Source organism: Haemorhous mexicanus, chromosome 4, assembly GCF_027477595.1.
Source record: "Haemorhous mexicanus isolate bHaeMex1 chromosome 4, bHaeMex1.pri, whole genome shotgun sequence".
NCBI classification, from domain to species: Eukaryota; Metazoa; Chordata; class Aves; order Passeriformes; family Fringillidae; genus Haemorhous; species Haemorhous mexicanus.
This window is the reverse complement of record NC_082344.1, coordinates 71,102-97,945: the sequence shown is the minus strand read 5'-3', so window position 1 is coordinate 97,945 and position 26,844 is coordinate 71,102. Positions and strand designations below refer to the sequence as shown.

Sequence of the window (26,844 nt, the reverse complement as noted above, 5' to 3'; positions counted from 1 at the left end):
TTTTTTTTTTTTCTTGAATATTATATTCGTTGGTGGTGTATGGTGTGTTGCTTTATTTCTTGGTATTATTAAACCTCTGTCATTGTTTTCTTTTTGAGTGAGGCTAACTTTATGGATGGGTTGGTTTGTATTTGAGTAGGATTAATTTCAGTAGGTTTCTTTAATAGACTTGGGATATTGTTGGGATTTTGGTTTTGTTTATTGGAGGTATAAACAGAGAGATTTGGTAGGGCTAGCTCGGCTGCTGGAGTTTTGGGTGTTAATTTATTAGATGGCTTTTGTTAAAAGCCGTTTTAAAATTGTTGAAAGTTTTCTTAAAAAGGTCGTGGTTTAAAGGTGGTTTTTAAGAATTGATTGTATTGTTTTATGCTGTTTGTAGCTGGTGTACGAGAAGGGATATGGTGTACTTCTTGAGTGTTACGGTTTTAGCTTTCCCAAGTTCCGATTTATTTCTGGTGTGATGGGTTTTGTTTAGTTTTATCTTTGGGGACAGGGGCATTTTTATGGTGGGTTTTTATAGGCAACATTTTTTAAAATTTGGGTAGTGGTATTTTTAGTATTTTAATAGTTTAGATTTTTTATTTGTATGCTTTTAATTAGTTTTTTTTTAATTTTTAAGATAATTGTTCTAGATTATTTGTTCTTATTTGTGAGTTAGCATAAAGGTGGAGCTTTGGGGGCTTTTTGTAGTAATGTTTAGGGTCAGTTGCACAGTTTTGAGTTCAGTGAGTCGGTTTGATTTATTTTTTCATGGGTTTTTGTTTTTATTAGCAGTTATTTCATTTTCAATGTGTGTTTGAGTTTTTTGGGTTTCTGAGATACTGGTTTGGGAGGAAGTTTAGGATTGGAATGGATGGGGGGGTTTGGGCTAGTTATAGAGGGGTTTTAAAATTTATTTCCAGTTGGGTTTCTGTGAGTTTTTAATGGGGTGAAATGTAGTGGGGCCTTTGTTCTTTGTTAGTAGCAGAAATAGGTTTTGTTTGGATGTGCTGCGATGGGACGAGCGTGCCCTGCGCGCCGGCGCTGACCGAGGCGCGTCGGGATTTCTGTGGTTCTGACGGGTCAGGTGAGTGAGTTGATATGGTTTGCTAGACAGGTCAAAAGAGAAATAAAAATAAATTTGAAAGGAAATCTAAAACTATAACTGTAAACATAAACATGGAAAACAGATAAATATATAAAACTATCATATAATGTATGTTATTGTGACATACTATAATATATGGAAAATAGAGTCCAATATATATACACAAATGTATATAAGTAGAGATTGTAAATATAAAAATATTCACTATAGTTTAAAAGAAATTGGGGATTTTTTTTTTGTTTTTATTAGGTTATAGGCTGGGTTCTTTTATAAATAGTAGAAATATAAATAATATAAAACTATAAATCCAACTATACAAATATATATCTACTGATACCTATAAATATTTAATATAACTATATATAAGTAATATAAATATATAGTTTAAAGACAGATCTGTTCTTCAAGGCATTCTCTATACTAGATAATCTATAAATATAGTAAAAAATAGAAATGTACATGTGAATATAATGATGAAAAATAAAATTATTTTTAAACTTTTAAATACGGTTTAACTGAAGGGGTGTCTTTGGTTTTTATTTGGTTAGAGACAGGGGCTTTATTTTAAACAAGGCAAGTATTATAGAAATGTAAATCGAAATATAGAAATATATTATAAATATATAAAGATATATAACTATAATTAAACTCTAAATGTAAACCTAAATATAAATATGTGTAAGTAATGTGAAGAGATGTAATCTAGAATATCAATAACATTATAGGGCAATTGAAATTATAAATATAAATGGGAAAATCAATACAAAAAATATTACTATAAAAAATATAATTTAAAAGAAAGGTCTTTTTTTATTTGGTGTGAGGCAGGGTTTTTATTTTAAATAATATGAATATAGATATTATTGTTTGATATTTCTAAATATAAAAATATAGAAAGAAGATATGAAAATACAGATATAGAAATATAAGCTAGAAATATATATAAATAATAGGAAGAGGTGTAATATAGAACACAAATGACACCATACATTAAGATATATACGAGTATAAATATGAAAAATAAAATAAAAACTAATGAAATACATTTTAAAGGAAAGGGGTTCTTTTTGGCTTTTGTTTGGGTAAAGGCAGGGGTTTAATTAGAAATAATGTAAGTGTTACAGAAGTAAAAATCTTAACCCGAAATATCTAATCAGTATATAAAAACATGTATAAAACCATAGAAATAAACCTAAGTAATGGGAACAGATGAAATCTAGAAATTCAATTTCTATCTAAATAGAAATTTGTAAGTATAAATTGTTAAATTACATTATACACCAATATATACATGATAGATATAAATGTGAATATAAATATGAAAAAATATAAAAAGTAAAATAGATACTGTTTTAAAGGAATGTTCGGGTTTGGGCTGGTTTTTGGGGGTTTTTTTGTTTTGTGTTTTTCTTTTTGTTTCTTATTGGGTGAGAGGCAGGGTTTAATTTCTTCCGGCTTATTTTTTGGCATTTCTTTCAGAGGAGTTTTCGGCGGGGGCCGCCCCTGTTCTCTCTCGCCGCCTTCCCTGCCCGCAGCCCCAAGGCGCGCGGCTGCCCCCGGCTGGGGCGCGCGGCGGTGCTGCCGCCTTGTGGGCAGAGCGCGGTACTGCAGCCCGGCACGGGCAGGCGTCCCCGCTGCCGCCATGTTGGGAGTGGCGTGCGGCGGGTGTCGCGGAGCCGCTTGACCTTCTCAAGGTGGCGGCCAAAAGGGCGGGAAAGTTGAAGACCCGCGGTCCGTCTAACCGAACTGCCTGCACGGCACCCCGGCGCCAGGGCGGCCCCGGCAGGATTTTCTGTGGCGTTTCATGTGTCCCGGAGGCGGGCTGTCGGCTCAGCGGCGCGGTGGGCGGGCGCTTTTCGGCGGGTTTCTGACAGGCATCTGCGTAAACGCCTCTCTCTGCTGCTGGGTCTTCTCGCGGCCGCCATGTTGAGAGTGGCGTGTCGCGAATGTCGCGGACTTTCTCTGACCTTCTCAAGATGGCGGTGAAAAAGAAGGCCCCGCGGTCGGTCTAACCGGACTGCCTGCACAGCACCCTGACGCCTGCGCGGCCACGGCGGGATTTTTTGTGGCGTATCAAGTGCCTCGGACGCGGGCTGTGAGCTCAGGTGAGTCGCGGACGGTTGTAATTTGGCGTGTTTCTGACAGGCATCTGCGTAAACGCCTCACGGTGGGGGGGGGGGGGGTCCTCGTTTGGCCGCCATGTTGGGAGTGGAGTGTCGCGGATGTCGCGGACTCGCTTGACCTTCTCAAGGTGGCGGCATAAAGGGCGGGAAAATCGAAGAGCGCCCCTCCCGGTAAGTCTGCCGCCTTGTGGACAGAGAGCGGTACTGCAGCCCCCCCGAGCCAGCGCCCTGCCCATCCCCAGGCGTTGGAAGCGACCGCAAAAAGGGCGGTAGAGGGATAGAGATCTGTACAAAGAGATAGAAATAGGGATCGTAAACAGAAAAATATTTAAATGTCGTTTAAAATAAATTGGGGCTTTTTTGGTTTTTATTAGGTTATAGGCTGGAGTTTTTGAAAAGGATTATAAATATAAATAATATAAAAATATAAATCCGACTATACAAATATCTACTATATATACCGATACCTGTAAATATCTAATATAAATAAATTAAACTTATAGAAATACCTATTATAAAAATACTATATCTGATAGATTAAAAGGTTTTCTCTAGACTATATATCACATCTATAAATATAACGAATAAAAATTATAAATGGACATGTAAATATAATTAGGCAGAACAAGATTATTTTTAAATCTTTAAATAGGTTGTAAATAAAGGGGTGTTTCTGGTTTTCATTTGGTTAGAGGCAAGGGTTTTATTTTAAATAATGTAAATATTTTAGAAATATTTTCTATATCTAAATAGAGAAAGATAAAATAAATGTATCAAGATATACACCTATAACTAAACGATAAATTTAAATTTAAATATGAATATATGTAAGTAATACGAAGAGGTGTCATTTAGAATATAAATAATATTAGGCGGCAAAATAATTAATTCGTATGAATGTGTATATAAATATGAAAATTGTAAATATAAAGATATGTAAATATAGGTTAAAAGAAAGGGTTCTTTTCGTTTTTATTTGGTTAGAGGCAGGGCTTTTATTTTAAATAATATGAATATAGATATTATTGTTTTATATTTCTAAATCTAGAACTATATAATCAGGATATAAATGTAGATATAAAGTATAAATCAATAGAAATAATAGGAAGAGATGTAATAGAGAGCACAAATAATTAATATATACATTAATATACATTTGAAATGTAAATGTGAGTCTAAATATAAAAACCATAAGTAAAAAAAAAATTAAATACAGTTAAAAAAAAGTGGTTCTTCTCGGCTTTTATTTGGTTCGAGGCAGGTTTATTTTTTTAAATAATAGAAGTGTTACAGAAGTAAAAAACTTAACCAGACATATATAATCAAGATAAAAACATATGTATAAAAATATATAAATAAATATAAACAATAGGAATGTATGTAATATAGAATATAAATTTATATACAGATAGAAAACGATAAACATGAATGTACAAATAAACGTTGTACATCAATATACATTTTAAATAGAAAGGAATATAAATCTAAAAAAAAAAATTCAAATATTTTTTACAACAAAGGGTTGGTGGTTTGTTTTTTTTTTTTTCGTTTTTATTGGGTTAGAGGCAGGGGTTTTGTTTTAAATAATATGAATATAGATATTATTTTTGTCTATTTCTAAATATAGAAATATATAATCAGGATATAAATATATAGATAGAGAAATATAAAATAGAAATAAATATAATAGGGAGAGATGTAATATAGAACACAAATGACACTATACATGAATACACATTTAAACTGTACATGGGAGTATAAATATGAAAAATGTAATTTAAAAAAAATTAAATAAAGTTTAAAAGAAAGGGGTTCTTTTTGGCTTTTATTTGGGTAGAGGCAGGGGTTTTATTTGAAATCATATGATTGTTACAGAATTATAAAATCTTAACCAGAAATATATAATCAATATGTAAAATATATTAATAAATCTAAGTAATAGGAATAGATTAAATATAGAATATAAATTTATATATCAATAGAAAATTATAAATATAGAAATCAACATTAGGCATCAATATACATTCTAAATCGAAATTTGGGTATAAACATGAAAAATTTGAAAATAAAATATATTTAAATATTGTTTAAAAGAAAGGCTTGGGTTGTTCTTTGTTGACTTTTTTTTGCTTTTTTGCCGCCTGGTGGGCAGAGCGCGGTACTGCAGCCCCCCGAGGTTAGCCGACAATAGCCGAGTGGAGCCGAAGAACCGAAAATAGCCGAGTGTGGACGGAAATAGCCGAGTGGAGGCGAAGAACCGAAAATAGCCGAGTGTGGACGGAAATAGCCGAGTGGAGCCGAAGAACCGAAAATAGCCGAGTGTGGACGGAAATAGCCGAGTGGAGCCGAAGAACCGAAAATAGCCGAGGGTGGACGAAAATTGCCGAGTGCAGCCGAAGAACCGAATAGGACCGAGTTTAGACGAACCGTGCCGAGTTCAGCACAAGAACTTCTCCCCTCCTTTTTCGAGGTGCATTGGGTGTCCCAAGGAGGGCTGGGTTCCTCAGCGGGGGTCTTAGGAGTTGGCGCTGATTCTGCTTTTTCTGAAGGTGTATCAAAGTGTGCTACCTGAATGACAGTTCTCTCCCCTGGAAAGCTTTCTCTCAATGCCATCAGCGCACGAAGGCGTTTTAGTTGTGGAACCAGACGGAATGAGAAAAGCCAACACCCGTAGCAGATTTCTGTTTGCTCTGGGTCTGTGAGAAGCGGGCTCTGCGCTGGTCACCGAGAGGCGCTGTTGGAGAGTGGCACCAGCGCCAGGTGTGAGTGTGACGATGATGAGGGCTCGGAGCAGCCCCAGGTGTGAGTGTGACGATGAGGAGGGGCCGGCTCCTGCCGGGGTCTGTTTTAAGGGGAGGGTTTGCCTCAGCTCCCTTTTGCATGGTGCTGCTGCTGAGTAGCGGGGTTCCCGGGGCTGTCTCGTGGAAGGACGGTGAGAGCTTCTCACGGGCTCTGGGGGAACACCAGGATGCGCGCTTGGATACGCGGAGCGTTGCTTAAAGGAGGTGCCGAGAGACAGAGCTTTGTGCCGGGAAGCGGCAGCCGAACAGGTGAGCCCGTGTGGACTCGGAGCGGGGACTTTTGTCCTTTCCCTTCTCAATTTCATCTTGCCAGTCCCACCCCGGTTCCCCAGGAACAAAAATGGAGCTTATGAGGACAAAAGAAATTAAGGAGAGGGAAGCAGCTACTCTTCTGTTATTGTCTGTGTTTGAACCGGGGGGGGATCCCCCTTCACTTGCGGTTTTAAGGGTGTTGATTGAAGGAAAACCTGCCTTTTCCAGGCTGTTAGGGGTATCACAGGGGCGACAGGGAATCCCTGCGTTCTGTTTTAAGGGCAATTGGAAAAATATCGTGGTCGTATTGTGAGTTTGATTTGAAGGCAGCCACCCCATTTTCATCATCCTAAGGTTTAAATTGAGGGGGCAGCCCTGTTGTCCCTCCTTCTCGAGGGTTCGAATTGGGGTCAAAATCCCTCTTTGCCATCAGTTGAAGGCTTTCATTTGAGGAGAACCCCTTATTTACTGTTATTACAGGGGATGAAACTGAAGGGGAGAACACACGTTTATTCGCCCTTGTTGAAGCGAGGTGAGCCCCGCCCGCGGCGTCAGTTTCGGGGTACAATTGCGGGCACCTCCGGCTCTCGCAGCGTTCGCAGGCTGCAGTTGCTGGATGCTAAGGGATAGGGTGTTTTTCCTGAATGCTGTGGATCTCGGTTCAGGTGGTGACGATAAAGGTTTGTTTTGAATGGAGTTTTGTTGTCGGATTTTTTTTTTTTTTTTTTTTTTTTTTTTTTTTTTTTTTTTTTTTTATTTTGCCGGGGTGTGCGATGTTTTCTAAAGGTGTGCGATGGTTTTTATGGGTCGTAGCGTGAAGTAGAGGTTAGGCGTTTAATTCTGTTGTGGTGGCTTTTAGTAGCGTGAGTGTGTAGCGTTTGTTCTGGTGGGCTTGAGGTAGCGTCAGGTAGTTACTAGCAGCGGGGTTTTAAAGATATTGATAATTGCGTTTGTGTTTATCGTCTTACAGGGCTTTCATTTATTTGGTTTGTTTGATTGTAGCATACGTTTTATTGTGACGGATCATTTGGGAGATATTGTTTATGGTTCCGTTTCTTTTTAGGCTTTGTGTTCATTTCTAGGCGGCGTTTTATTTTGATAGATTGAGGCACTATGGGTTGATTCAGTTAGGAATGTTTTGTTGTTGTTGTAAATTTAAGTTTATTTAAATTTAAGTTTTCGGTTGGGTTTTTGGTTGGGTTTTTTTGGTGGTGCTTTTTTTTTTTTTTTTTGGCCTTTGATATATTTGGTTGTTGTTTATCAGGGTTTTTTTTTTCTGGAACATGGGTATTTATAGGGTGGGTCTTTTTAAGTAGTTTTTTTATTTGGGTAGTTATTTTCTTATTTTGTAGTGGTTGAGATTTTTTTCTATTTCGTTAATTAGTTCTGTTTTTAAAGTTATTTTTACAGAGTATTGGTTATTCTTTGACTTAGTGTAGAGGGAGAATTTTTTTTTCTTTTTTTTTTTTTTTTAGTAAAGTTCAGGGTCATTGGCACTGTTTGGAGTTTAGTAAGGTGGTTTGAATTTTTCCTCGTAGTTTTGGTGATTTGCTGTGTGCGTTTCTATTGGGTTTTCTTTTATATTCGTTGCATTTTTCTGATGTGATGAGAATTGTCACGGCAAAGAGCGTTGTGTGGCTTTTTGCTGGCCGTCGGTTGGCTGGTGGAGGTATCTGGATGCTTTTGGAGGATATTGGTGGGAATGTGATGCTGTTTGTTTTGTCCTATTATTTAGGAATTGGATTTTAAATGTAAAATTATAACTATAACGATAATGAAACAAAACAAATAGATGTATAAAAATGGGAATAAAACCCCTTAAAATTTAAATATAGACCGAATATATAAAAGTGAAACATGTAACATGAATCATTATATATTACAATAAGCTATTATAATTTTTAATACAGAGTATTACATATGTTTATAGATATCTAAAGATCTGGATTATAAATAGAAACAAAGCCCCAATCAAAATATAAATATAGAAATGGATGACAAATATATGCAGACATATATAAAAATATAAGATAATTATAAATACAGAATAATAAAAAGCGATACAATACATAATACAAGTAATACTGTATATATCTTATGATAATATATTATAGGAAATGTGTATTGGATATATATAAGTAGAGTACATCAATATGTTATCGTATACTATATAACAAATTATAAATATAAATATGAAAATTATAAACATAAAAATATTTTTAAATAGTAAAGCGGGGTTTTTTTTGTCAATAGGCAGAGTTTTGATTGTAAAAATTTGAGATACAAATAATATAAAGGTGGAAATCTAAGGATAGAAATAGATCATAAATACATACAGATATATATAAAATTTAAAAATATAAGAAAAAATCAGTTGTAGCAGTAGATATGATACATAATAGAAATAATAATTTAAATACTTTTTTAGAATATTATATATCTTATATGTAATCACTATTATAATGCATCAAAAGAAACGAAAGAATCATATGTGAATATAATTTTAGGAAGTAGAAATAAAAATACTTCAATGGCGTTTAAAATAAGGGGGGGTTGTATTTATTTTGTTAGAGACAGGGTTTTTATTTTGAATAATAGAAGTATTATATAAATAGAAATCTAAAGAAAGAAATATACAATCGATATAGACAGATATGTATAAAAACGCAAAACATAAATAAATACAAACCATAGGAGTAGATGTAATATATTATACAAATTACTTAACGCATCAATGTCCGGTATAAAGATGCATGTGAATGTAAACATGAAACATTTAAATCTAAAATGGATTTAAATAGGGTTTTAAAGAAAGGGCGCTTGTTTCGTTCCTGTTGGGTAAGAGGCAGGTTTTCGGCGTTTATTTCAGAGGATTTTCTGGGGGATGGCAGCCGGTTTTTTGCCCGCCTTCCCCGCCCGCAGCCGAGCGCGGTCCCGCCCCCCGGACGGGCAGCGGCCGGGACGCGTCCGTGCCGAGGCCCGCGCGCCATCGCGCCCTGGGGGGCGGCTCGGCCGGGACGCGCTTGACCTTCCCAAGATGGCGGCCAAAAGGGCGGGAAAAAGGAGCACCGCGGTCTGTATACCAGACTGCCTGCCCGCCGGCCCGGCGGGATTTTCCGTGAGGTATGCAGCGCCGGGCACACGGGCCCTGGGTCAGTGGCGCCGCTGGCGGGCGGGTGGCGGGCGGGCGCCGACAGGCAATGGCACGGCCGCCTCTCTCTGCCGGGGACCCGCAGCCGCCGCCGTCCCGGGACTCGGGAGAGGCTCGGCCGGGAGCCGGGTGACCTTCCCAAGATGGCGGCACGAAGTGGGGGCGCAGTCGAGGCTCGCGGTCCGTTCGCTGCGCTGCCCGCACGGCGCCCCCGTGGCGGCGCCGGCCCGTCGGGGCTTTCCGCGGTGGTTCCGGTGCGGGGCTGGCGGGCTGTGGGCTCGGCAGCGCCGCGGGCGGGCGGGTTTTGGGGGGCCGCTGACGGGCACTGGCGTGGTGGCCTCTCTTCGCCGAGGTACTCAGGGTGCATCCTCTGCTGCTGGAGGGGGCTTTTGTACTGGGGAAGCTTATTTTATTTTTCCGAATGAAAATAAGCTGCCCGGTATGCCCGTGTAGGCGTCAGTAAAACGCTTGCTTTGGTAGGGAATTTAGTGCTTAAAAGTAGGGGGTTTATTTGATTTAAGCGTGGATGAGTCTCCAATGACTCGATAGTCACAACAATGTCAATATTACAGCCTGGCAGGTGACCGCGTTGGAGAGAGGAGGGCAGCTGCCAGCAGGCAGCCCCCCGGGGAAAACAGGGGAGTTTCAGTGGTTTCTGGAGCCTGAGGAACAGGGAGATGCCCTGAGCTGAGCAGGAGTTAAGCGCAGTCATGCGGAGGCCTGGCTGTTACGATTGAAGGTCGCTTAGTGAATATCGATAGTTTCTGTAGGTATTTTTATATCTATAGAAAGATAAAAAGTAAAAGTAGACTATAGAGCATTGTGCAGGAGAAGAAGAACCCTTTATGTAAGATGTGACCTGAGGGGCATCATGCCAGGCTGTCCCTTCCAGACTGGGAAGGATTCAGTGTTTTGTATGGCACGATGGAGAGTTTTGAAAAGTAAGATTTCCTCTTCGGTGCAGGTCCGATGGGTGAGGCCTGGCAGCTTGTGCACTGCCACTGTGGTACCCTGCGTGCCTCTCCTTCCCTCCCTGCTCCGCAGGCACAGCACGGGATCAGCAGGGAGAGGCGGCTCTGTCGTGGAGGATCCAGGAGCTCGGCGTGCGTGTCTGAGCCTGCAGCTGCGAGCCGCAGCAGGACCCAAGGTCTGCACACGCCTGTGTACAGGTACTCTCAGAAATGTTGACTGTCCTGACTGAGCTCTCAGGAGCTGGCAGTGCCAGCCTGGAGAACAAGAGTAACTTCCAGCCTTTTCCTTTGTCTCCGTGTCCAGTGTTCAGTCTAATTCCTGCTGGGCCTTTGCCCATCATGGTGTGAAATGCTTCAGGGAATAAAGGGGGGGAAAAAAGCGGGGGGAAAAGAAAAAAAGATTAAACAGTGGTCTAAACCTCAGGAGGAAGAAGACATCTGTCAGGACACACTCTTAAGAGAAATGGGATAAAGAATACTTGTTTACTAAATCTTTCGTATCTGTTGCTAGTTCAAAGACAGTCAAAGCCAGTCCTTCCCGTGAGAAGGGCAAAAGAAGAACAGAGAAGCCCTCAGCCTAAGCCATTGGAAGCAGCAGCAGCAGCTTTGTGTACTCTGGTGTGGCAGGCATTCCTGGGTTGGCTTTTTTTCTTTTGCATCTAGCACCGGTAGAGGAAAGTTCTTTGCAAGGTGATAGTTCCAGCCTTGAATTGAAATGTGAGCAAAGAGGAGCTTCCTCAGTTGGATTTGGGTTTATTCACAGCACTTGTAAACAAAGTTAAGGTGAAGATAACACGGGCAGGGAGTGTGCCGTGGGTTACCACAAGCGATAAAGGATTTTGGGACGGTGACCAGGCAGTTTCCCCTTCAACGTATTGTTTTTTTTCCTAGAAGAATGATGCGAGAACAGAAAAGTTGCAATGGCATTGCAGTTCCCTGCACAGAAAATAGCCAGGGAGGTGAAGCCCGGCCCAGTGGTGCCGTTCGACTGCGCCCCGACTGGGAGCATCAGGTGAGTGACGAGGACTGAGCCGCTCCCCCCCTTTAGCAAGCACACCGGCAGTGTCAAGCCGGATCACCCTTTTCCAGACCGCTGGCATGTGCTTGGGGACAATAACCTGTACTTTTCACAGCCAGGTCTTCTGAGCCACAGCACCTCCTGCTCTGCGGTGGCCACTGCTCACTGATCCCAGTGAAAGCAAACTTGTGTACAGGCACTCTGCAAAATTCCCACCTTAGATGCCACTGAAGCGCAGCTTTGGCTTTCGGGCATCTCCCCCGCAGGCCGTCCCTTGTGTCGTTTCCGCAGAGGATTCCTTGTTAGTTAATTACCTCGTTTTGTTTTTAATTTCCAAAGAATATCAGTTGACTTTTACAGCTTCTTCAGTGCTCCCCAAGCTTCATGCCACACCTAAATGCTCATCTTCGCTGCCTGAAGGTCCTTTCTGACCTGAACGATTCTATGACTTTGGTCCGTACTTCAGCTTAAGGGAGAAGCTGCACGTTGATTGGGTTTTGGAGAAAAAGATTTGAACGTCCAGCTGTGAATTGATCTTGTGTTTTGTCTTCCAGGTTCATTCCCATTGTGATCTGCAAATGGCAAATCAGGGTTGCTCTTTGTTAAAACCAAAAGCGCTCTCAGAATGTTGATGGAGGTGATGATTGCAGGGGCGATGCTTCTGAAGAATAGCTCCCCCATCTTCCCCAGGGCCTGGGCAGAGAGAGGTGGAGCTCGGAGTCCCCCCAGTCCTCCCGCGGGTGCTGGCGTCTGCAGCGCCATCGGGACGGGATCCACGGCGCAGCTCCCTCCTCCAGAGGCCGAAAGCTCAGCCTCCAGTTTCGTGCAGGGTGATCACCTCTCCAGGGCAATACAAGCACTTCCCAAGAGCAGCTGGTGAAGATGGCGCAGAAGCAAGGACAAGGGTGCAGTGAAAAGTTTGGTGCATCGATCCAGCTTCCGGACACGGTAGGGAAGACACACCGTTTGCTAAAACACCAAACACGGTACTTTTCATTCTTTGTGTTTTTCTGTGCCCCCATTGTGATCACCCCTGGAAGTATTATTTTCGAAAAACATAGCTAGGAGAGAAATCGTAACCTGCTTTGCGTCCTTCTGCCTGGAAGGGTTGTGACACAGGGAAGTGAGGAAGGGGCTGGCCGGGGTCAGCCTCTGCTGAGCCTCAGCTCTGGCTGCTGCTCCTGCTTCCCGGGTACACCCAAAAGCTGTCATGATCAAAAGAGCAGGCAGCCCTTCTGTCCTGAGTCACAGGGGCCATTTCTTCCTGAGTGACTCAAGATGGGAAATCATTCTTGGAGCTTCAAAAGAAAAAAAAAAAAAAACCTCACACAATCATTTGTAAGTGTGTATATATACACATAGATTTCCTTCAATGAAGAAGAAAATCTTAGAGATATCATGTCACGTCTGGCTTCCTAGAGAAAATCCTTATCTCTGGGCTTCTGAAATCAAATGTCTGTGCATTTATAGACCATTTCCCCTCTTTTTATGTGCCTCCCACAGTGATCTTCTACCCTGCCCCACGGCAAGAAGAGTTTGGTGATTTTGCTGCTCTGCTCTCTCAAGGGTGTTGCAGGCTGCGTAGCAGGGAGTGAAGCCCTTGTCGCTGCTCATCAGACACTTTCCTACAGAATTCTCCCTGCAGTGATAAAATTAGACTGGTGTTAGTGAGCTGCCAAGTAGAGCAGGTAACATTGGACAAGAATGGTTTCTGAGCTGCTGTTCACTAGCACGTGTTTCCCCTTTCCAGCGCAGTGCCGCCGCCCAAGAAAGGATTTTTGTGGGTCAGCCAGATGTGCTCCTGCCTCCCACTGAGGCTCTGAGATGGAGCCGAGTTTGCATTCCAGTTTATTGCAGCAGAGGGTCACGGGAAATTTCCTCAGCTATCTCAGGCACAGAGCCATGGAAGCAAGTAAGCCTGAGCTCCTGCGTGCTTGCTGTGAGCCTTGGGACGAGTGTGCATCATTGCAGGCTTGGAATTTATTGAAATGTGCTAAGGAAACCGGCTCTGGGGGGAGAGGGAGGGAGGGAGGGAAGGGAAATCCTCTCCTCACATGTGCCAATCCTTCTCCGAAACTCACCCCGGCAGGACAGCACGAAGACTGAACGTGTAAGAAGATGTGGGGTGCAATGGAGAACCTGGCAGGAGCATCCGACGCACACGTGCACGAGTTTTGCTTTTTGCTTGGATTGAAACTCAAAAGTTGTAAGGAATTTGGGAATGAGATGGGACGTTTCAGAAGAAGAGGAAGGAGGAGAAGAAGTTGTTGTTACAGTGTTACAGTCCTGGCAAAATCCTTTGTTCTAGCTAATAAAAGAAGTTAGTTAAAAAAAAAAATTAAAAAAAAAAAAAAAAGTGTTTTTTTTTCCTTGAATATTATATTCCTTGGTGGTGTATGGTGTGTTGCTTTATTTCTTGGTATTATTAACTCTCTGTCATTGTTTTCTTTTTGAGTGAGGCTAACTTTATGGATGGGTTGGTTTGTATTTGAGGAGGATTAATTTCAGTAGGTTTCTTTAATAGACTTGGGATATTGTTGGGATTTTGGTTTTGTTTATTGGATGTATAAACAGAGAGATTTGGTAGGGCTAGCTCGGCTGCTGGAGTTTTGGGTGTTAATTTATTAGATGGCTTTTGTTAAAAGCCGTTTTTAAATTGTTGAAAGTTTTCTTAAAAAGGTCGTGGTTTAAAGGTGGTTTTTAAGAATTGATTGTATTGTTTTATGCTGTTTGTAGCTGGTGTACCAGAAGGGATATGGTGTACTTCTTGAGTGTTACGGTTTTAGCTTTCCCAAGTTCCGATTTATTTCTGGTGTGATGGGTTTTGTTTAGTTTTATCTTTGGGGACAGGGGCATTTTTATGGTGGGTTTTTATAGGCAACATTTTTTAAAATTTGGGTAGTGGTATTTTTAGTATTTTAATAGTTTAGATTTTTTATTTGTATGCTTTTAATTAGTTTTTTTTTAATTTTTAAGATAATTTTTATAGATGATTTGTTCTTATTTGTGAGTTAGCATAAAGGTGGAGCTTTGGGGGCTTTTTGTAGTAATGTTTAGGGTCAGTTGCACAGTTTTGAGTTCAGTGAGTCGGTTTGATTTATTTTTTCATGGGTTTTTGTTTTTATTAGCAGTTATTTCATTTTCAATGTGTGTTTGAGTTTTTTGGGTTTCTGAGCTACTGGTTTGGGAGGAAGTTTAGGATTGGAATGGATGGGGGGGTTTGGGCTAGTTATAGAGGGGTTTTAAAATTTATTTCCAGTTGGGTTTCTGTGAGTTTTTAATGGGGTGAAGTGTAGTGGGGCCTTTGTTCTTTGTTAGTAGCAGAAATAGGTTTTGTTTGGATGTGCTGCGATGGGACGAGCGTGCCCTGCGCGCCGGTGCTGACCGAGGCGCGTCGGGATTTCTGTGGTTCTGACGGGTCAGGTGAGTGAGTTGATATGGTTTACTAGACAGGTCAAAAGAGAAATAAAAATAAATTTGAAAGGAAATCTAAAACTATAACTGTAAACATAAACATGGAAAACAGATAAATATATAAAACTATCATATAATGTATGTTATTGTGACATACTATAATATATGGAAAATAGAGTCTAATATATATACACAAATGTATATAAGTAGAGATTGTAAATATAAAAATATTCACTATAGTTTAAAAGAAATTGGGGATTTTTTTTTGTTTTTATTAGGTTATAGGCTGGGTTCTTTTATAAATAGTAGAAATATAAATAATATAAAACTATAAATCCAACTATACAAATCTATAATATATCTACTGATACCTATAAATATTTAATATAACTAAATATAAGTAATATAAATATATAGTATAAAGACAGGTCTGTTCTTCAAGGCATTCTCTATACTAGATAATCTATAAATATAGTAAAAAATAGAAATGTACATGTGAATATAATGATGAAAAATGAAATTATTTTTAAACTTTTAAATACGGTTTAACCGAAGGGGTGTCTTTGGTTTTTATTTGGTTAGAGACAGGGGCTTTATTTTAAACAAGGCAAGTATTATAGAAATGTAAATCGAAATATAGGAATATATTATATAAAGATATGTAACTATAATTAAAGTCTAAATGTAAACCTAAATATAAATATGTGTAAGTAATGTGAAGAGATGTAATCTAGAATGTCAATAACATTATAGGGCAATTGAAATTATAAATATAAATGGGAAAATAAATACGAAAAATATTACTATAAAATATGTTAATATAATTTAAAAGAAAGGTCTTTTTTTCTTTTTATTTGGTGTGAGGCAGGGTTTTTATTTTAAATAATATGAATATAGATATTATTGTTTGATATTTCTAAATATCGAAATATAGAAAGAAGATATGAAAATACAGATATAGAAATATAAGCTAGAAATATATATAGATAATAGGAAGAGGTGTAATATAGAACACAAATGACACCATACATTAAGATATATACGAGTATAAATATGAAAAATAAAATAAAAAATAATGAAATACATTTTAAAGGAAAGGGGTTCTTTTTGGCTTTTGTTTGGGTAAAGGCAGGGGTTTAATTAGAAATAATGTAAGTGTTACAGAAGTAAAAATCTTAACCCGAAATATCTAATCAGTATATAAAAATATGTATAAAACCATAGAAATAAACCTAAGTAATGGGAACAGATGAAATCTAGAAATTCAATTTCTATCTAAATAGAAATTTGTAAGTATAAATTGTTAAATTACATTATACACCAATATATACATGATAGATATAAATGTGAATATAAATATGAAAAAATATAAAAAGTAAAATAGATACTGTTTTAAAGGAATGTTCGGGTTTGGGCTGGTTTTTGGGGTTTTTTTGTTTTGTGTTTTTCTTTTTGTTTCTTATTGGGTGAGAGACAGGGTTTAATTTCTTCCGGCTTATTTTTTGGCATTTCTTTCAGAGGAGTTTTCGGCGGGGGCCGCCCCTGTTCTCTCTCGCCGCCTTCCCTGCCCGCAGCCCCAAGGCGCGCGGCTGCCCCCGGCTGGGGCGCGCGGCGGTGCTGCCGCCTTGTGGGCAGAGCGCGGTACTGCAGCCCGGCACGGGCGGGCGTCCCCGCTGCCGCCATGTTGGGAGTGGCGTGCGGCGGGTGTCGCGGAGCCGCTTGACCTTCTCAAGGTGGCGGCCAAAAGGGCGGGCAAGTTGAAGACCCGCGGTCCGTCTAACCGAACTGCCTGCACGGCACCCCGGCGCCAGGGCGGCCCCGGCAGGATTTTCTGTGGCGTTTCATGTGTCCCGGACGCGGGCTGTCGGCTCAGCGGCGCGGTGGGCGGGCGCTTTTCGGCGGGTTTCTGACAGGCATCTGCGTAAACGCCTCTCTCTGCTGCTGGGTCTTCTCGCGGCCGCCATGTTGAGAGTGGCGTGTCGCGAATGTCGCGGACTTTCTCTGACCTTCTCAAGATGGCGGTGAAAAAGAAGGCCCCGCGGTCGGTCTAACCGGACTGCCTGCACAGCACCCTGACGCCTGCGCGGCCACGGCGGGATTTTTTGTGGCGTATCAAGTGCCTCGGACGCGGGCTGTGAGCTCAGGTGAGTCGCGGACGGTTGTAATTTGGCGTGTTTCTGACAGGCATCTGCGTAAACGCCTCACGGTGGGGGGGGGGGGGTCCTCGTTTGGCCGCCATGTTGGGAGTGGAGTGTCGCGGATGTCGCGGACTCGCTTGACCTTCTCAAGGTGGCGGCATAAAGGGCGGGAAAATCGAAGCGCGCCCCTCCCGGTAAGTCTGCCGCCTTGTGGACAGAGAGCGGTACTGCAGCCCCCCCGAGCCAGCGCCCTGCCCATCCCCAGGCGTTGGAAGCGACCGCAAAAAGGGCGCTAGAGGGATAGAGATCTGTACAAAGAGATAGAAATAGGGATCGTAAACAGAAAAATATTTAAATGTCGTTGAAAATAAATTGGGGCTTTTTTGGTTTTTATTAGGTTATAGGCTGGAGTTTTTGAAAAATAATATAAATATCAATAATATAAAAATATAAATCCGACTATACAAATATATACTATATATACCGATACCTGTAAATATCTAATATAAATAAATTAAACTTATAGAAATACCTATTATAAAAATACTATATCTGATAGATTAAAAGGTTTTCTCTAGACTATATATCACATCTATAAATATAACGAATAAAAATTATAAATGGACATGTAAATATAATTATGCATAACAAAATTATTTTTAAATCTTTAAATAGGTTGTAAATAAAGGGGTGTTTCTGGTTTTCATTTGGTTAGAGGCAAGGGTTTTATTTTAAATAATGTAAATATTTTAGAAATATTTTCTATATCTAAATAGAGAAAGATAAAATAAATGTATCAAGATATACACCTATAACTAAACGATAAATTTAAATTTAAATATGAATATATGTAAGTAATATGAAGAGGGGTCATTTAGAATATAAATAATATTAGGCGGCAAAATAATTCATTCGTATGAATGTGTATATAAATATGAAAAATGTAAATATAAAGATATGTAAATATAGGTTAAAAGAAAGGGTTCTTTTCGTTTTTATTTGGTTAGAGGCAGGGCTTTTATTTTAAATAATATGAATATAGATATTATTGTTTTCTATTTCTAAATATAGAACTATATAATCAGGATATAAATGTAGATATAAAGTATAAATCAATAGAAATAATAGGAAGAGAAGTAATAGAGAGCAGAAATAATTAATATATACATTAATATACATTTGAAATGTAAATGTGAGTCTAAATATAAAAACCATAAGTAAAAAAAAAATTAAATACAGTTAAAAAAAAGTGGTTCTTCTCGGCTTTTATTTGGTTCGAGGCAGGTTTATTTTTTTAAATAATAGAAGTGTTACAGAAGTAAAAAACTTAACCAGACATATATAATCAAGATAAAAACATATGTATAAAAATATATAAATAAATATAAACAATAGGAATGTATGTAATATAGAATATAAATTTATATACAGATAGAAAACGATAAACATAAATGTACAAATAAACGTTATACATCAATATACATTTTAAATAGAAAGGACTATAAATCTAAAAAAAAAAAATTTAAATATTTTTTACAACAAAGGGTTGGTGGTTTTTTTTTTTTTTTTTCGTTTTTATTGGGTTAGAGGCAGGGGTTTTGTTTTAAATAATATGAATATAGATATTATTTTTGTCTATTTCTAAATATAGAAATATATAATCAGGATATAAATATATAGATAGAGAAATATAAAATAGAAATAAATATAATAGGGAGAGATGTAATATAGAACACAAATGACACTATACATGAATACACATTTAAACTGTACATGGGAGTATAAATATGAAAAATGTAATTTAAAAAAAATTAAATAAAGTTTAAAAGAAAGGGGTTCTTTTTGGCTTTTATTTGGGTAGAGGCAGGGGTTTTATTTGAAATCATATGATTGTTACAGAATTATAAAATCTTAACCAGAAATATATAATCAATATGTAAAATATATTAATAAATCTAAGTAATAGGAATCGATTAAATATAGAATATAAATGTATATATCAATAGAAAATTATAAATATAGAAATCAACATTATGCATCAATATACATTCTAAATCGAAATTTGGGTATAAACATGAAAAATTTGAAAATAAAATATATTTAAATATTGTTTAAAAGAAAGGCTTGGGTTGTTCTTTGTTGACTTTTTTTTGCTTTTTTGCCGCCTGGTGGGCAGAGCGCGGTACTGCAGCCCCCCGAGGTTAGCCGACAATAGCCGAGTGGAGCCGAAGAACCGAAAATAGCTGAGTGTGGACGAAAATAGCCGAGTGGAGCCGAAGAACCGAAAATAGCCGAGTGTGGACGGAAATAGCCGAGTGCAGCCGAAGAACCGAAAATAGCCGAGGGTGGACGAAAATTGCCGAGTGGAGCCGAAGAACCGAATAGGACCGAGTTTAGACGAACCGTGCCGAGTTCAGCACGAGAACTTCTCCCCTCCTTTTTCGAGGTGCATTGGGTGTCCCAAGGAGGGCTGGGTTCCTCAGCGGGGGTCTTAGGAGTTGGCGCTGATTCTGCTTTTTCTGAAGGTGTATCAAAGCGTGCTACCTGAATGACAGTTCTCTCCCCTGGAAAGCTTTCTCTCAATGCCATCAGCGCACGAACGCGTTTTAGTTGTGGAACCAGACGGAATGAGAAAAGCCAACACCCGTAGCAGATTTCTGTTTGCTCTGGGTCTGTGAGAAGCGGGCTCTGCGCTGGTCACCGAGAGGCGCTGTTGGAGAGTGGCACCAGCGCCAGGTGTGAGTGTGACGATGATTGAGGGCTCGGAGCAGCCCCAGGTGTGAGTGTGACGATGAGGAGGGGCCGGCTCCTGCCGGGGTCTGTTTTAGGGGGAGGGTTTGCCTCAGCTCCCTTTTGCATGGTGCTGCTGCTGAGTAGCGGGGTTCCCGGGGCTGTCTCGTGGAAGGACGGTGAGAGCTTCTCACGGGCTCTGGGGGAACACCAGGATGCGCGCTTGGATACGCGGAGCGTTGCTTAAAGGAGGTGCCGAGAGACAGAGCTTTGTGCCGGGAAGCGGCAGCCGAACAGGTGAGCCCGTGTGGACTCGGAGCGGGGACTTTTGTCCTTTCCCTTCTCAATTTCATCTTGCCAGTCCCTCCCCGGTTCCCCAGGAACAAAAATGGAGCTTATGAGGACAAAAGAAATTAAGGAGAGGGAAGCAGCTACTCTTCTATTATTGTCTGTGTTTGAACCGGGGGGGGGGATCCCCCTTCACTTGCGGTTTGAAGGGTGTTGATTGAAGGAAAACCTGCCTTTTCCAGGCTGTTAGGGCTATCACAGGGGCGACAGGGAATCCCTGCGTTCTGTTTTAAGGGCAATTGGAAAAATATCGTGGTCGTATTGTGAGTTTGATTTGAAGGCAGCCACCCCATTTTCATCATCCTAAGGTTTAAATTGAGGGGGCAGCCCTGTTGTCCCTCCTTCTCGAGGGTTCGAATTGGGGTCCAAATCCCTCTTTGCCATCAGTTGAAGGCTTTCATTTGAGGAGAACCCCTTATTTTCTGTTATGACAGGGGATGAAACTGAAGGGGAGAACACACATTTATTCGCCCTTGTTGAAGCGAGGTGAGCCCTGCCCGCGGCGTCCGTTTCGGGGTACAATTGCGGGCACCTCCAGCTCTCGCAGCGTTCGCAGGCTTGCGATCGGGCCGCGCCGCAGCGTTCGAGGGCGCTTCTTCTGCCCGTGGCCCGGCCCCGAACGTTCCCGCTCGGGAGCCCTCCCGGCACCGCCCGGGCGCTCGCTGAGGCGGACGGGGAATTTGGCGCGGCGGGGCTGCCGCGGCAGCGCCGGTGCGAGCCGTGCCGGAGCCGAGCGGGGCTGTGCCGGGCCGGCGGGCGGGAGAGGCGGCCCGGGCCCTGCGCTGGCCCGGCCGGTGCCGGCCGCTCTGCCCGCTCCGGGCGCGGGGCTCGGGCGCCGCCGGGGCCCCCTGGGCCCGGTGCCGGCCCCGCCGGGCCGGGGGAGCGGGCGGGGGGCTCCGGGGCGGCGCCGCCCCTGCGCGCCGGAGGAGCCGCTGTCCTGCCGGCAGCCGCGCTCCGTCCGTGCCGGCAGCGCGGGCTTCGATTGCTGAAAGTTCTTGGACATCGTGGTTTCGAGGCGGGTTTTGGGAATCGATTGCATCGGTTCGTTCTGTTTGCAGTTGCTGGATGCTAAGGGATAGGGTGTTTTTCCTGAATGCTGTGGATCTCGGTTCAGGTGGTGACGATAAAGGTTTGTTTTGAATGGAGTTTTGTTGTCGGATTTTTTTTTTTTTTTTTTTTTTTTTTTTTTTGCCGGGGTGTGCGATGTTTTCTAAAGGTGTGCGATGGTTTTTATGGGTCGTAGCGTGAAGTAGAGGTTAGGCGTTTAATTCTGTTGTGGTGGCTTTTAGTAGCGTGAGCGTGTAGCGTTTGTTCTGGTGGGCTTGAGGTAGCGTCAGGTAGTTAATAGCAGCGGGGTTTTAAAGATATTGATAATTGCGTTTGTGTTTATCGTCTTACAGGGCTTTCATTTATTTGGTTTGTTCGATTGTAGCGCATGTTTTATTGTGACGGATCGTTTGGGAGATATTGTTTATGGTTCCGTTTCTTTTTAGGCTTTGTGTTCATTTCTAGGCGGCGTTTTATTTTGATAGATTGAGGCACTATGGGTTGATTCAGTTAGGATTTTTTTGTTGTTGTTGTAAATTTAAGTTTATTTAAATTTAAGTTTTCGGTTGGGTTTTTGGTTGGGTTTTTTTGGTGGTGCTTTTTTTTTTTTTTTTTTGGCCTTTGATATATTTGGTTGTTGTTTATCAGGGGTTTTTTTTTTGGAACATGGGTATTTATAGGGTGGGTCTTTTTAAGTAGTTTTTTTATTTGGGTAGTTATTTTCTTATTTTGTAGTGGTTGAGATTTTTTTCTATTTCGTTAATTAGTTCGGTTTTTAAAGTTATTTTTACAGAGTATTGGTTATTCTTTGACTTAGTGTAGAGGTAGAATTTTTTTTTCTTTTTTTCTTTTTTTTTTTTTTTTTTTTAGTAAAGTTCAGGGTCATTGGCACTGCTTGGAGTTTAGTAAGGTGGTTTGAATTTTTCCTCGTAGTTTTGGTGATTTGCTGTGTGCGTTTCTATTGGGTTTTCTTTTATATTCGTTGCATTTTTCTGACGTGATGAGAATTGTTACGGCAAAGAGCGTTGTGTGGCTTTTTGCTGGCCGTCGGTTGGCTGGTGGAGGTATCTGGATGCTTTTGGAGGATATTGGTGGGAATGTGATGCTGTTTGTTTTGTCCTATTATTTAGGAATTGGATTTTAAATGTAAAATTATAACTATAACGATAATGAAACAAAACAAATAGATGTATAAAAATGGGAATAAAACCCCTTAAAATTTAAATATAGACCGAATATATAAAAGTGAAACATGTAACATGAATCATTATATATTACAATAAGCTATTATAATTTTTAATACAGAGTATTACATATGTTTATAGATATCTAAAGATCTAGATTATAAATAGAAACAAAGCCTCAATCAGAATATAAATATAGAAATGGATGACAAATATATGCAGACATATATAACAATATAAGATAATTATAAATACAGAATAATAAAAATCGATACAATACATAATACAAGTAATACTGTATATATCTTATGATAATATATTATAGGAAATGTGTATTGGATATATATAAGTAGAGTACATCAATATGTTATCGTATACTGTATAACAAATTATAAATATAAATATGAAAATTATAAATATAAAAATATTTTTAAATAGTAAAGCGGGGTTTTTCTTTGTCAATAGGCAGAGTTTTGATTGTAAAAATTTTAGATACAAATAATATAAAGGTAGAAATCTAAGGATAGAAATAGATCATAAATACATACAGATATATATAAAATTTAAAAATATAAGAAAAAATCAGTTGTAGCAGTAGATATGATACATAATAGAAATAATAATTTAAATACTTTTTTAGAATATTATATATCTAATATGTAATCACTATTATAATGCATCAAAAGAAACGAAAGAATCATATGTGAATATAATTTTAGGAAGTAGAAATAAAAATACTTCAATGGCGTTTAAAATAAGGGGGGGTTGTATTTATTTTGTTAGAGACAGGGTTTTTATTTTGAATAATAGAAGTATTATATAAATAGGATTCTAAAGAAAGAAATATACCATCGATATAGACAGATATGTATAAAAACGCAAAACATAAATAAATACAAACCATCGGAGTAGATGTAATATATTATACAAATTACCTAACGCATCAATGTCCGGTATAAAGATGCATGTGAATGTAAACATGAAACATTTAAATCTAAAATAGATTTAAATATGGTTTTAAAGAAAGGGCGCTTGTTTCGTTCCTGTTGGGTAAGAGGCAGGTTTTCGGCGTTTATTTCAGAGGATTTTCTGGGGGATGGCAGCCGGTTTTTTGCCCGCCTTCCCCGCCCGCAGCCGAGCGCGGTCCCGCCCCCCGGACGGGCAGCGGCCGGGACGCGTCCGTGCCGAGGCCCGCGCGCCATCGCGCCCTGGGGGGCGGCTCGGCCGGGACGCGCTTGACCTTCCCAAGATGGCGGCCAAAAGGGCGGGAAAAAGGAGCACCGCGGTCTGTATACCGGACTGCCTGCCCGCCGGCCCGGCGGGATTTTCCGTGAGGTATGCAGCGCCGGGCACACGGGCCCTGGGTCAGTGGCGCCGCTGGCGGGCGGGTGGCGGGCGGGCGCCGACAGGCAATGGCACGGACGCCTCTCTCTGCCGGGGACCCGCAGCCGCCGCCGTCCCGGGACTCGGGAGAGGCTCGGCCGGGAGCCGGGTGACCTTCCCAAGATGGCGGCACGAAGGGGGGGCGCAGTCGAGGCTCGCGGTCCGTTCGCTGCGCTGCCCGCACGGCGCCCCCGTGGCGGCGCCGGCCCGTCGGGGCTTTCCGCGGTGGTTCCGGTGCGGGACTGGCGGGCTGTGGGCTCGGCAGCGCCGCGGGCGGGCGGGCGGGTTTTGGGGGGCCGCTGACGGGCACTGGCGTGGTGGCCTCTCTTCGCCGAGGTACTCAGGGTGCATCCTCTGCTGCTGCTGGAGGGGGCTTTTGTACTGGGGAAGCTTATTTTATTTTTCCGAATGAAAATAAGCTGCCCGGTATGCCCGTGTAGGCGTCAGTAAAACGCTTGCTTTGGTAGGGAATTTAGTGCTTAAAAGTAGGGGGTTTATTTTATTTAAGCGTGGATGAGTCTCCAATGACTCGATAGTCACACCAATGTCAATATTACAGCCTGGCAGGTGACCGCGTTGGAGAGAGGAGGGCGGCTGCCAGCAGGCAGCCCCCCGGGGAAAACAGGGGAGTTTCAGTGGTTTCTGGAGCCTGAGGAACAGGGAGATGCCCTGAGCTGAGCAGGAGTTAAGCGCAGTCATGCGGAGGCCTGGCTGTTACGATTGAAGGTCGCTTAGTGAATATCGATAGTTTCTGTAGGTATTTTTATATCTATAGAAAGATAAAAAGTAAAAGTAGACTATAGAGCATTGTGCAGGAGAAGAAGAACCCTTTATGTAAGATGTGACCTGAGGGGCATCATGCCAGGCTGTCCCTTCCGGATTGGGAAGGATTCAGTGTTTTGTATGGCACGATGGAGAGTTTTGAAAAGTAAGATTTCCTCTTCGGTGCAGGTCCGATGGGTGAGGCCTGGCAGCTTGTGCACTGCCACTGTGCTAACCTGCGTGCCTCTCCTTCCCTCCCTGCTCCGCAGGCACAGCACGGGATCAGCAGGGAGAGGCGGCTCTGTCGTGGAGGATCCAGGAGCTCGGCGTGCGTGTCTGAGCCTGCAGCTGCGAGCCGCAGCAGGACCCAAGGTCTGCACACGCCTGTGTACAGGTACTCTCAGAAATGTTGACTGTCCTGACTGAGCCCTCAGGAGCTGGCAGTGCCAGCCTGGAGAACAAGAGTAACTTCCAGCCTTTTCTTTTGTCTCCGTGTCCAGTGTTCAGTCTAATTCCTGCTGGGCCTTTGCCCATCATGGTGTGAAATGCTTCAGGGAATAAAGGGGGGGAAAAAAGCGGGGGGAAAAGAAAAAAAGATCAAACAGTGGTCTAAACCTCAGGAGGAAGAAGACATCTGTCAGGACACACTCTTAAGAGAAATGGGATAAAGAATACTTGTTTACTAAATCTTTCGTATCTGTAGCTAGTTCAAAGACAGTCAAAGCCAGTCCTTCCCGTGAGAAGGGCAAATGAAGAACAGAGAAGCCCTCAGCCTAAGCCATTGGAAGCAGCAGCAGCAGCAGCTTTGTGTACTCTGGTGTGGCAGGCATTCCTGGGTTGGCTTTTTTTCTTTTGCATCTAGCACCGGTAGAGGAAAGTTCTTTGCAAGGTGATCGTTCCAGCCTTGTATTGAAATGTGAGCAAAGAGGAGCTTCCTCAGTTGGATTTGGGTTTATTCATGGCACTTGTAAACAGAGTTAAGGTGAAGATAACACGGGCAGGGAGTGTGCCGTGGGTTACCACAAGCGATAAAGGATTTTGGGACGGTGACAAGGCAGTTTCCCCTTCAACGTATTGTTTTTTTTTTTCTAGAAGAATGATGCGAGAACAGAAAAGTTGCAATGGCATTGCAGTTCCCTGCACAGAAAATAGCCAGGGAGGTGAAGCCCGGCCAAGTGGTGCCGTTCGACTGCGCCCCGACTGGGAGCATCAGGTGAGTGACGAGGACTGAGCCGCTCCCCCCCTTTAGCAAGCACACCGGCAGTGTCAAGCCGGATCACCCTTTTCCAGACCGCTGGCATGTGCTTGGGGACAATAACCTGTACTTTTCACAGCCAGGTCTTCTGAGCCACAGCACCTCCTGCTCTGCGGTGGCCACTGCTCACTGATCCCAGTGAAAGCAAACTTGTGTACAGGCACCCTGCAAAATTCCCACCTTAGATGCCACTGAAGCGCAGCTTTGGCTTTCGGGCATCTCCCCCGCAGGCCGTCCCGTGTTTCCGCAGAGGATTCCTTGTTAGTTAATTACTTCGTTTTGTTTTTCATTTCCAAAGAATATCAGTTGACTTTTACAGCTTCTTCAGTGCTCCCCAAGCTTCATGCCACACCTAAATGCTCATCTTCGCTGCCTGAAGGTCCTTTCTGACCTGAACGATTCTATGACTTTGGTCCGTACTTCAGCTTAAGGGAAAAGCTGCACGTTGATTGGGTTTTGGAGAAAAAGATTTGAACGTCCAGCTGTGAATTGATCTTGTGTTTTGTCTTCCAGGTTCATTCCCATTGTGATCTGCAAATGGCAAATCAGGGTTGCTCTTTGTTAAAACCAAAAGCGCTCTCAGAATGTTGATGGAGGTGATGATTGCAGGGGCGATGCTTCTGGAGAATAGCTCCCCCATCTTCCCCAGGGCCTGGGCAGAGAGAGGTGGAGCTCGGAGTCCCCCCAGTCCTCCCGCGGGTGTCGGCGTCTGCAGCGCCATCGGGACGGGATCCACGGCGCGGCTCCCTCCTCCAGAGGCCGAAAGCTCAGCCTCCAGTTTCGTGCAGGGTGATCACCTTTCCGAGGCAATACAAGCACTTCCCAAGAGCAGCTGGTGAAGATGGCGCAGAAGCAAGGACAAGGGTGCAGTGAAAAGTTTGGTGCATCGATCCAGCTTCTGGACATGGTAGGGAAGACACACCGTTTGCTAAAACACCAAACACGGTACTTTTCATTCTTTGTGTTTTTCTGTGCCCCCATTGTGATCACCCCTGGAAGTATTATTTTCGAAAAACATATCTAGGAGAGAAATCGTAACCTGCTTTGCGTCCTTCTGCCTGGAAGGGTTGTGACACAGGGAAGTGAGGAAGGGGCTGGCCGGGGTCAGCCTCTGCTGAGCCTCAGCTCTGGCTGCTGCTCCTGCTTCCCGGGTACAGCCAAAAGCTGTCATGATCAAAAG

At 41.9% G+C, this 26,844-nt stretch overlaps 1 long non-coding RNA gene across 1 annotated transcript; it reads left to right on the top strand.

The window, feature by feature from the left end:
- The first annotated feature begins 12,089 nt into the window (after window positions 1–12,089).
- LOC132325932 (uncharacterized) lies at window positions 12,090–13,779 on the top strand. Its single transcript, XR_009486075.1, has 3 exons — window positions 12,090–12,351; window positions 12,907–13,315; window positions 13,493–13,779. It is a non-coding gene; the product is annotated as an uncharacterized LOC132325932 (long non-coding RNA).
- Window positions 13,780–26,844: the final 13,065 nt, after the last annotated feature.